Source organism: Helianthus annuus, chromosome 5, assembly GCF_002127325.2.
Source record: "Helianthus annuus cultivar XRQ/B chromosome 5, HanXRQr2.0-SUNRISE, whole genome shotgun sequence".
NCBI classification, from domain to species: domain Eukaryota; kingdom Viridiplantae; phylum Streptophyta; class Magnoliopsida; order Asterales; family Asteraceae; genus Helianthus; species Helianthus annuus.
Window position 1 is genome coordinate 111,854,169 of NC_035437.2, and position 10,210 is coordinate 111,864,378.

Below are 10,210 nucleotides of genomic sequence, written 5' to 3' on the forward strand. Positions count from 1 at the left end.
CGGAAAAGGGTTGCACTTGTCCACCTAAAATAAACATAGGAATTACCCTCACCGACAACCTCTTGCGTTCTCGTCATAGTCTAGAGCAATTAAGGTATCTTAGGCACTTTGGGGTTGTTCCATCCAGTAAGGAACCACCCGATCCGGATAAGCTCCTTAGAAATAGACAAACTTCATAAACAGCCCTTCGACACGGGGCCGTGTCCAGCCAACACGCCCCCGTGTCCACGAAAAGATTCCCTTCTGACTTTTACGTCAGAATACGGACAAACTGTGTCAGGATCCTACCTGCACACGGGGCCGTGTCTAGCCGACACGGGGCCGTGTCCAGCACGCTGTCGTTTTCTATAAATGCAGCCAAGAATTCTGCACATTTGGACCATCTAAGGACAGAGATTTGAAGGAATCTTCTCTCAACTATCCTAGGTATGTTCTAAAAGAAGGTTCCAACAAACCATCTTGTCCTTTCCTCTTTTATCCATTTCCTTCTTCTTCATCTTTCTCCAAAAACCTCCATTAAAGTTTGAAATTTCAAGCTTTGAGGAAGGGATTATTGAGTTTTGTTCAAAGAATCTTGTTAAAAATAAGTTGTATAACATTGTTTTAAGTTACTAATGTTCAAAAAGACTTCACAAGTTCAGAAAATAACTTAGAACTTCAAGATTCCTTGTTTCAAAACTCTGTAGAAAGATAAACACGGGGCCGTGCTCATTGAGCACGGGGCCGTGTCCAGACCACTGTTTCAGCAAAATAAGCTATTTTCAGTTTATTTTCGTAGAATGTCAAGTGAAAATAGCGAGACATCTTCCGTGCATTCATCAAACAGTCGAAGAGGGAGAAGGCCTTCCATTAAGGCTACACTTGTGCACTATGTCATAGCATTAAGGGAGGCTCTCGATGAAATGACTTCAGTAGAGGAGGTCCTAATTGACCGTATCAACTATCTTACGGTAGGGCTGGAGAATAGCTTTCAAGAAATTAACCTCTTGCACCAGAGGTTAAATATTCTTGTAGCACCTCCGATGGAACCCGTCCTCCCTCAGGAGGATTGGAACCTAGCGCTTGAAGTTAACAACCCTACCGGGTGGGACGACATTCCAGCGGAACCTCCCCTTGAGCATCTACAAGAAATCCCGGTGGAAGTCGCAACTCCTCAAACTAACGCTAACGAGCCCTCTTTCCTCCTACCGAGGGAGATAGAGGAATGGCTCGCCGACATATGAGGAGGCCATGCCTGGAAGAAGGAGTTCTAGAAAGCCACAACTAACCAAGACTATTTGCTTCTTGGAAATTTTGCTAATTAAAATAACTTGTAGGCTAGGACTCCATGGTTTATGCTTCTTGTGTTTTCTTATCTAACTTAGTAATATTTAGGACTATGTAATTCTCTCTATGAATGAATGGATGGTTTTAAGGTTTGAATGGTGTTATAAGAAATAAAACACACTCTGGATGGTGAAGGATAACAAGGGAAATGAGAAACATGGCCCATGCACGAAAACTGGGCCATCCGACAACAATTTCTTCATTACAATAAGCTCAGCACGGGCCGTGCCCAGCCAACACGGCCCCGTGCTAAACATCCTGCAGAAAATCACCCAGTTCAGGTAACAGGACACAGGCCGTGTTCACTGAACACACCCCCGTGTCCAGGCTTCTGTTTCTTTTCTTTAATTTTTGTCACTGGCACCTGAACACGGGGCCGTGTCCAGACTGCCAATAACATAAAATTTTGCTTTTAACACCATTTTACACATTCTTTCAACCTAAAAACTTAGTTTTGGGACACATTGAGGACAATGTGTAAATTAAGTGTGTGTGGGGGGGGGGGATGCTAAAACTTTGAATTTTGCAAGTCCTAATAACAAGCCTTACACAAAACTCTATTGGAACCGCTAATCACCCCAAATTTTTTCAAAAAAAAAATCAATTTTTTTTTACTTGTCTAAGTTTAAGTTGTGAATTCTAAATCTAATAAGGTTATATTTTTACAAATTTACAACCGATAGCGTCGTGATAAAAAGAACCAACATAAGAAAATTATGAAACGGCATGACAAACTTAGTTAAAATTTGATTATATATACTTGATCACGTAAAAACCCATTCCCACAAAAGTGAGTTTTGAGCCTTTAAAGAGCATACAAATACATATCTTTACACTAAATGCTCATTTTTCGTTTCTTGTGTGAATAGCCGCTTGATTCTTAACTTGCCACGATAATTCATTCCCGGTCCTTACCAACTTAAACCCAAGTAAGTAAATGATGGAGGCATTAGGACTAACCCCTTTTCTTTCAACACCATCATTTTCATTTTTCTTTTTACCTACCCAAAAAATTCCCCCTAGTTAACCCCTTTGAGCCTAAACCTTTTCATTTCTTAACCCAAAACCCTTTTACCCACCAAAACCCCTTTTTCATTTTTTTCCCTTTATTTTAGTAACAAAGCTTGGTTTTCGTGTGAATCTTGAAAAAAAAAATGATGATGAAGTTGGAAATAAACAAACAAAGCTCCTCAAACAAAAGCTTGTTTGAATAAATACTTCATTGAAAATAAAAAGTCACAAAAACAAATGTTTTACGAAAACCAGCGCTTTTTACGCCTTTCGCCCTTTTCAATTAACCACTAACCCAACCACCCACCTTTAACCCAAGCCTAACCCTTCACCCAAAAAGTCCTCTTGATATTTACAAAGGTATAAAGTTAAAAAGGAGGAGGATTGATTGCTTGGCAAGCTTATGGTAGAAATAAGTTCCACGCCGCTCTCGAGTGATTCGCTAAAAATACACCTTCGGCCGAGTGTGAGTGATTTCCCCCGTGAGGTATGTGAACTTGTATATAAATGGAATTTTAAAAAGGTATGTTATGCCTTAATAAATAATTTATCTTATGAAATGCTTTTAATAAATCATGACGAATAGGATTGTAAATAAATAAAAATAAAACCTAAACGATCTTGGAAAATCCCGACACTCTATGACAAGCCCAAAAACCTTCTCTTCTACCCATTCCATTTGGGAGTGAATAAAGCCACATTATAAAGAGTTTTGCTTGAGGACAAGCAAAGATTCAAGTGTGGGGGTATTTGATACGCGCAAAATGCAACATATAAATTATATCAATTGTGGCATAAAACTAACCTTTTTTTAGTACTAATGTTGGAAAAAGTGTGTTTTTGTCTTCCTTTTGTATTTTCAGGATTAAATGAGCTCAAATTAACAAAAGAAGTAAAAAGACAGCAAAATCTGACATAAATACAAGAAAAGGAACAAAAGTGGATTGCTTGACCCCTCGACAGCATCCTCCCAAGCAAAACAGAGAAGACAGGAGACTGAACACGCCCCGTGCTCAGTGAGCACGGGGCCGTGCCCAAGAAGCAGCAGAAAAGACAAACCTGTAGAAGCTTTTATTGCCCACCACGGGGCCGTGCCCAGTGAACACGGGGGCGTGGCCAAAGTACTACAGGCGCATTTATTGTAATTGCGAATTACAATTAATGAAGAGAGAGAGAGTGTCAGACGGCCACGGGGCCGTGCCCAGCGGGCACGGGGCCGTGTCCAGGCTTCTGTTCAGCCTATAAATAGGAGTGCTTGGAGCCATTTCAACTCATCACTTGGCACACCACCTCTCTCACACTTCACCCACCACCCACCACCACCATAACACCATCATCCACCACCATCATCCATTGTCCATCATAGAGTGTGTGAGTGGTCTCGGGATCCAAGATTGATCGTAAGAGTTCTTGACAATCAAAGGCCATGTTTGCCTAAGTCTCTTACATCACTTGGTGAAGACAAGTGTCTAGGGTAATACTTTTTATTTTTAATCTTTTGCACTTTTTATTTGGTTTTGTATTAATGACTTTAATAACTAGTTTCTTATGTTGAAGGTGATTCTTTCTTATCGTTTGTCCGTGGTGTCTTGACATTATTTTACTGTCTATATAAAATAAAAGATTTTCACCATTCATATCTCCACGGTCTATATGGAGGTATGTTGGCTACCTGGTCGGGGGTTAAGGGAACGGTTTGGTAAGAGTCTTGCCCTTGTTCAGCGTTTAGAGGTCCTGCAAGGGACCTGGGTCAAATTTAGTAGGATCTCCTTCAATACCCAAAGGTATTGGATGGCGGGGATCCAAACTCTTTGACCCCCTTATAAGTTAACTACTATTAATACTATAACCCGGCTATTTAGGACTGTATCCCTGCTGACTCAGACTACTTAGTCGAGGGTAACGTCACCTTCAAAAGAGGGGCCTACCATAATTTGCATTAATAACTTAATTAATTATCTTTCAATAATCCGACCCTTTAGGATTGTATCCTTACTGACTCAAACTACTGGGTTGAGGGTAACGTCACCTTCAAAAGAGGGGCCTACTACAATAACTAAGATAATCTCTTAAACAAATGCAAAAGTGCGAAAATAATCAAAGGTTACACTATACACGAGTCGGATCCAAGTGATTCATCTTGTCTATCTGTTTTTATTTTTATTTTTATTTTTCAGCATTTAGTTAGTTTTATTTTCTTAGTTTTAAAAATCTTTTCTAACATTTTGATTTGGTTAGACGTTGAGGATAAACTGGTACTAAAAGCTCTTGTGTCCTTAGACGACCTCGGTATCTTACCAACACTATACTACGTCAACGATGGGTGCACTTGCCCATATGTGTGTGTAGTGTTAGTAAATATCGTGTTTTATAAATTTAAAACTTGGCTAAAAAGGAGTAAAAAGGGCTTAAAATATATACCTAAAACATATACACACCCACACGCATCAATAACCTATAAAACCAATAGGTATTAAATAAAAGGTGTAAGCTTTGACTTACCTAGCATCCGGATTATGCGTTTCCTTCATTCTTGATTTGTTTGACCCGCTTCCTTCCCAAGCTTTCACCTAGCTTGTTAAGCGTCAAACTATCATTGTAATTTGCAAGATGGTTAGATTAGTCATAATCATTTACAACTATTCCATCCTACAATTCTTATGTCGAAATTATCATTCGATCATATAAAAGGTCATTTTGACTTTAAAAAGTCAAACTGCCTATTGACAAAGTAATTACACGATGTAGCTTAACTACTCGTTTTATTACTTTTCCTTTATATGGTAAGCATCCTTATTAGGCTACCGTTTTAACTACTTATGAATTTAAGTTATTGTAATCGAATTTCATTCAATTAACACATGATGATATCAAACATCATTTTAATCATAATATCATCATTTTCATTTTATCATACTAACCCAATTTCCTAGCAAGTATAATCATGATGCGTGTGTAGTGTAATATATTTTAGATGTATATTTAAGCCCTTTTTACATTTTTTAGCCAAGTTTTAAATTTATAAAACACGATATTTACTAACACTAAACACACATATGGGCAAGTGCACCCATGGTGGACGTAGTATAGTGTTGGTAAGATACCGAGGTCGTCCAAGGACACAAGAGCTTTTAGTACCGGTTTATCCTCAACGTCTAACCAAATCAAAATGTTAGAAAAGATTTTTAAACTAAGAAAATAAAAACTAACTAAATGCTGAAAAATAAAATAAAAATAAAAACATATAGACAAGATGAATCACTTGGATCCGACTCGTGTATTAGTATAACCTTTGATTATTTTCGCACTTTTGCACTTGTTTAAGAGATTATCTTAGTTATTGTAGTAGGCCCCTCTTTTGAAGGCGACGTTACCCTCAACCCAGTAGTTTGAGTCAGCAAGGATACAATCCTAAAGGGTCGGATTATTGAAAGATAATGAATTAAGTTATTAATGCAAATTATGGTAGGCCCCTCTTTTGGAGGTGACGTTACCCTCGACTAAGTAGTCTGAGTCAGCAGGGATACAGTCCTAAATAGCCGGGTTATAGTATTAATAGTAGTTAACTTATGAGGGGGTCAAAGAGTTTGGATCCCCGCCATCCAATACCTATGGGTATTGAAGGAGATCCTACTAAATTTGACCCAGGTCCCTTGCAGGACCTCTAAACGCTGAACAAGGGCAAGACCCTTACCAAACCGTTCCCTTAACCCCCGACCAGGTAGCCAACATACCTCCATATAGACCGTGGAGATATGAATGGTGAAAATCTTTTATTTTATATAGACAGTAAAATAATGCCAAGACCCCACGGACAAACGATAAGGAAAGATCACCTTCAACATAAGCAACTAGTTATTAAAGTCATTAATATAAAACCAAATAAAAAGTGCAAAAGATTAAAAATAAAAAGTATTATACTAAACACTTGTCTTCACCAAGTGATGTAAGAGACTTAGGCAAACATGGCCTTGATTGTCAAGAACTCTTACGATCAATCTTGGATCCCGAGACGACTCACACACTCTATGATGGACAATGGATGATGGTGGTGGATGATGGTGTTGTGTTGGTGGTGGGTGGTGGATGAAGTGTGAAAGAGGTGGTGTGTCAAGGGATGAGTTGCAATGAAACCAAGCACTCCTATTTATAGGTTGAACAGAAGGCTGGGCACGGCCCCGTGTCCGCTGGACACGGCCCCGTGCCTGTCTGACACTCTCTCTCTTCATTAATTGTAATTTGCAATTACAATTAATGCGCCTGCTGTACTTTCGCCACGCCCCCGTGTTCACTGGGCACGGCCCCGTGGTGGGCAATAGAAGCTTCTATATGTTTGTCTTTTTTGCTGCTTCTTGGGCACGGCCCCGTGCTGGCTGAGCACGGGGCGTGTTCAGTCTTCTGCCTTCTCTTTTTTGCTTGGGAGGATGCTGTTGAGGGGTCGGGCAATCCACTTATGTTCCTTTTCTTGTATTTATGTTAGATTTAGTTGTCTTTTTGCTTCTTTTGTGAATTTGAGCTCATTTAATCCTGAAAATACAAAAGGAAGACAAAAACACTCTTTTTCCAACATTAGTACTTAAAAAGGGTTAGTTTTATGCCTCATTTGATGTAATTTATATGTTGCATTCTACACACATCAAATACCCCCACACTTGAATTTTTGCTTGTCCTCAAGCAAAACTCTTTAATACGTGGCTTACACTCCCAAATGGAAAGAGAAGGTTTTGGCTTGTCATAGAGTGTCGGGAATCCAAGATCTTTTTGGTTTTATTTTTATTTATTTACAATCCTATTCGTTATGATTTATTTAGAACGTTTCATATGATAAATTACTTATTTGGGCATAGCATGCCTTTTTAAAGTTCCATTTATATACAAGTTCACATACCTCACGGGAGAAATCACTCACACTCGGCCGAAGGTGTATTTTTAGTGAATCACTCGAGAGCGGCGTGGAACTTATCCCTACTATAGGCTTGCCAAGCAATCAATCCTCCTCCTTTTTAACTTGTTACCTTTGTAAATATCAAGAGGACTTTTTGGGTAAAGGCTTGGGCTAAGGGTGGGTAGTCGGGTTAGTGGTTAGTAGAAAAGGGCGAAAAGCGTAAAAAGCGTCGGTTTTCGTAAAACATTTTGTTTTAGTGACTTTTTATTCTTAATGAAGTATTTCTTCAAACAAGCTTTTTGTTTTAAGAGCTTTGTTTGTTTATTTCTAGCTTCATCATTTTCATCATTTTTTTTAGTCACACGAAAACCGAGCTTGTTACTAAAATAAAGGGTAAAAATAAAAAGGGTTTTGGTGGGTAAAAGGGTTTTAAGGTAAAGAAATGAAAGGTTTAGGCTCAAAAGGGGTTAACTAGGGGGAGTTTTTGGGTAGGTGAAAAGAAAAATGAAAATAATGGTTTTGAAAGAAAAAGGGTTAGTCCTAATGCCTCCATCATTTACTTACTTGGGTTTAAGTTGGTAAGGACCGGGAATGAATCGTCGTGGCAAGTTCTAGAGTCGTAAGAACCAAGCGGCTATTCACACAAGAAACGAAAAATGAGCTGTTGATGCATTTATTGTCTATCGCCTTCGTCAATCCGAGTCGTAGTGAGAAGCCGGAAGAAATCAAGCGCATAATGTCATATTTAGTTAGAAATGGCAAGGTGGCAAACTTGTAATTAATGAGAACTTTCATTAAGTTGCCTTGACCATATAAATAGGAGGTTATGTCATAATTTTAGTTAGATTTTTGGAAAAGTTAGTTGAAGACTTTCCTCCATTTTAGAGTTTTGGAGATCCAAGTTTAGAGAGAGAAAGTGGTGTAATCGTGATTCTTGTACCGTTCAAGTCGTATTTCTCAATGGAATCACGTTAGTAGTACGTTATTGTGTGTTCGGTCACGCACGTTCACGGATTCCGCACGTGAAACGTTCGTTACGCAATCGAACGGCGTCAAAACCGGTCCTACAATTGGAATCAGAGCTAGGAGCTCGATTGCAAGATCAAACACATCGTTCTCGTACCAGATTTCAGCGATTTCAGAGCCAAATCAGATCCGATTTCATCTATTTCTTCATCTTCTACCTACTTTTCACGTTTTTCACTGAAATTAGTCAAATTGAACAGGTTTTCATGGTCCGTTTCGTCTGATTTTTGGATATGTTGTGCGTATAGACCTGATCTACAACCCTACCAAGTTTCAGCTCAAAACTCCAAGTCATTTAGGAGTAATCGCGGTTCTTCGGTCCGAATTCGCGTCATACGATCAGATCAGACAGGTCCGCTTATTTGTACAAACAGGTCCGCTTTTACGAATCTTGACAGGTCCGCTCATACATATCCAGCAAGGTTCGCTTGTATGTACATCGTATGGTCCGCTTATTCAAACAATCAGGTTCGCTTTTGTGATTATTGTGGTTCGCTCATTGTGCCAAGTGTGGTCCGCTCCAAAGGTTTGATAAAGGTTCGCTTTTTAGTCATCTTCTTCACGTGATTAACAGGTTGTTAGCAGGTAAATTGCAGACCCATGTTACACCGTCCCATGAGGCCCTATCTGTGATCACTGGAAATTGTAGTCATTGTTTGCATGTGAGACACATTATGCCGTCCACTAGCATTAAAAACCGATTTGTTGACTAAGTGCCAGCCACCCCACTACACACTTAAAGGTCCAATCCCAGTTTATTAGTTACACCACCTAACTGCACCGCCCCATATTAATAATTGTTGTGGTTTAAGTGCCGGCTGCCCCATTAAATCACCGCACAATTAATTCAAGTTCCAGTTATCGTTGTTTCACCGCCCCATTAAAAACAAGAGGCCCAATCCCTGTTTCCTGAATCCCTGTTTCCTGTTGCCGCCCATTAAAGAATTTGGCCCAATCAACAATTGGTTTACACCGCCCACTATATACCTTTCGCCCAATCACGTGTAAAGGCCCACTAAATGATTTGATGTTTTTTGGTTGTTAAGTGATAAAAACGGCATATTAAACGGCTCTTTTCACATACTATGTGTTCGATCAATCTTCCGTTCGATTTAGTTGATTGATCTTTTTACTGATCGTTTAGTTGTGTGTTTGCAGGAAATTCGAAGTGATTTGTTGTCACCGGATTTTCATCAATCGGATATTCATCAGATTTTTTGTTTGTGTGAAATTTTTAGTTGATTGAAAATCTGTTGCTGTGTATTTCTCATTACCAAAACATGGATTCTGAAATGTATATCGCACTGAACAAGTTTGAAAATTTTTCAGGTATCGATGGAGAATCAATTGAAGAATTGATTAATAGGTATATCGAGTTGTATTGGGAGATGGTGAGATTGTAGAAAACCAAGACCAATGAGGAATTGGTTGATAAGTTGGGAAATGCTTTACCGGGTGTTGAATGGAGAACGTATTTGTTAGACTTGAAGAAGATATACTTAAACTTGAATTTGAGCTTGTTCATCGAGAAGATTAAACAGCGAGAACTTGAAATTCAAAAGATTAGTAATGCAGAAGCAGCTAATGAAGCAAAATTAAAATCTGAGGCAAATGTTCGAGAGGTAGAGAAGCAAGTTAAAGAAATTTCAGCTATCAAGGTGGAAATGAAAGCTGAAGCTGTAAAAACGATCGAGAAGTGCTCAAACTGTGAAAATCTAAAATCAGAAAATGCCAAACTCTTGAGGGATTTAGAGAGTTTGTCATTAGAAAATGAAAATCTTAAAAAATCAGAAAATGTTTTGAAAAATCAAATACAAAATTTTGAAAATGAAAAATTAAAAATGGAAAAAGAATTTCAAAGTCAAATAAAAATTCTAGAAGATGGGAGAGATGTGTTTAGCAAAAATAACATCGAAAAGCTAAAAATGATAAATTCTCATCTTCAGAAGATTATCCAACTTG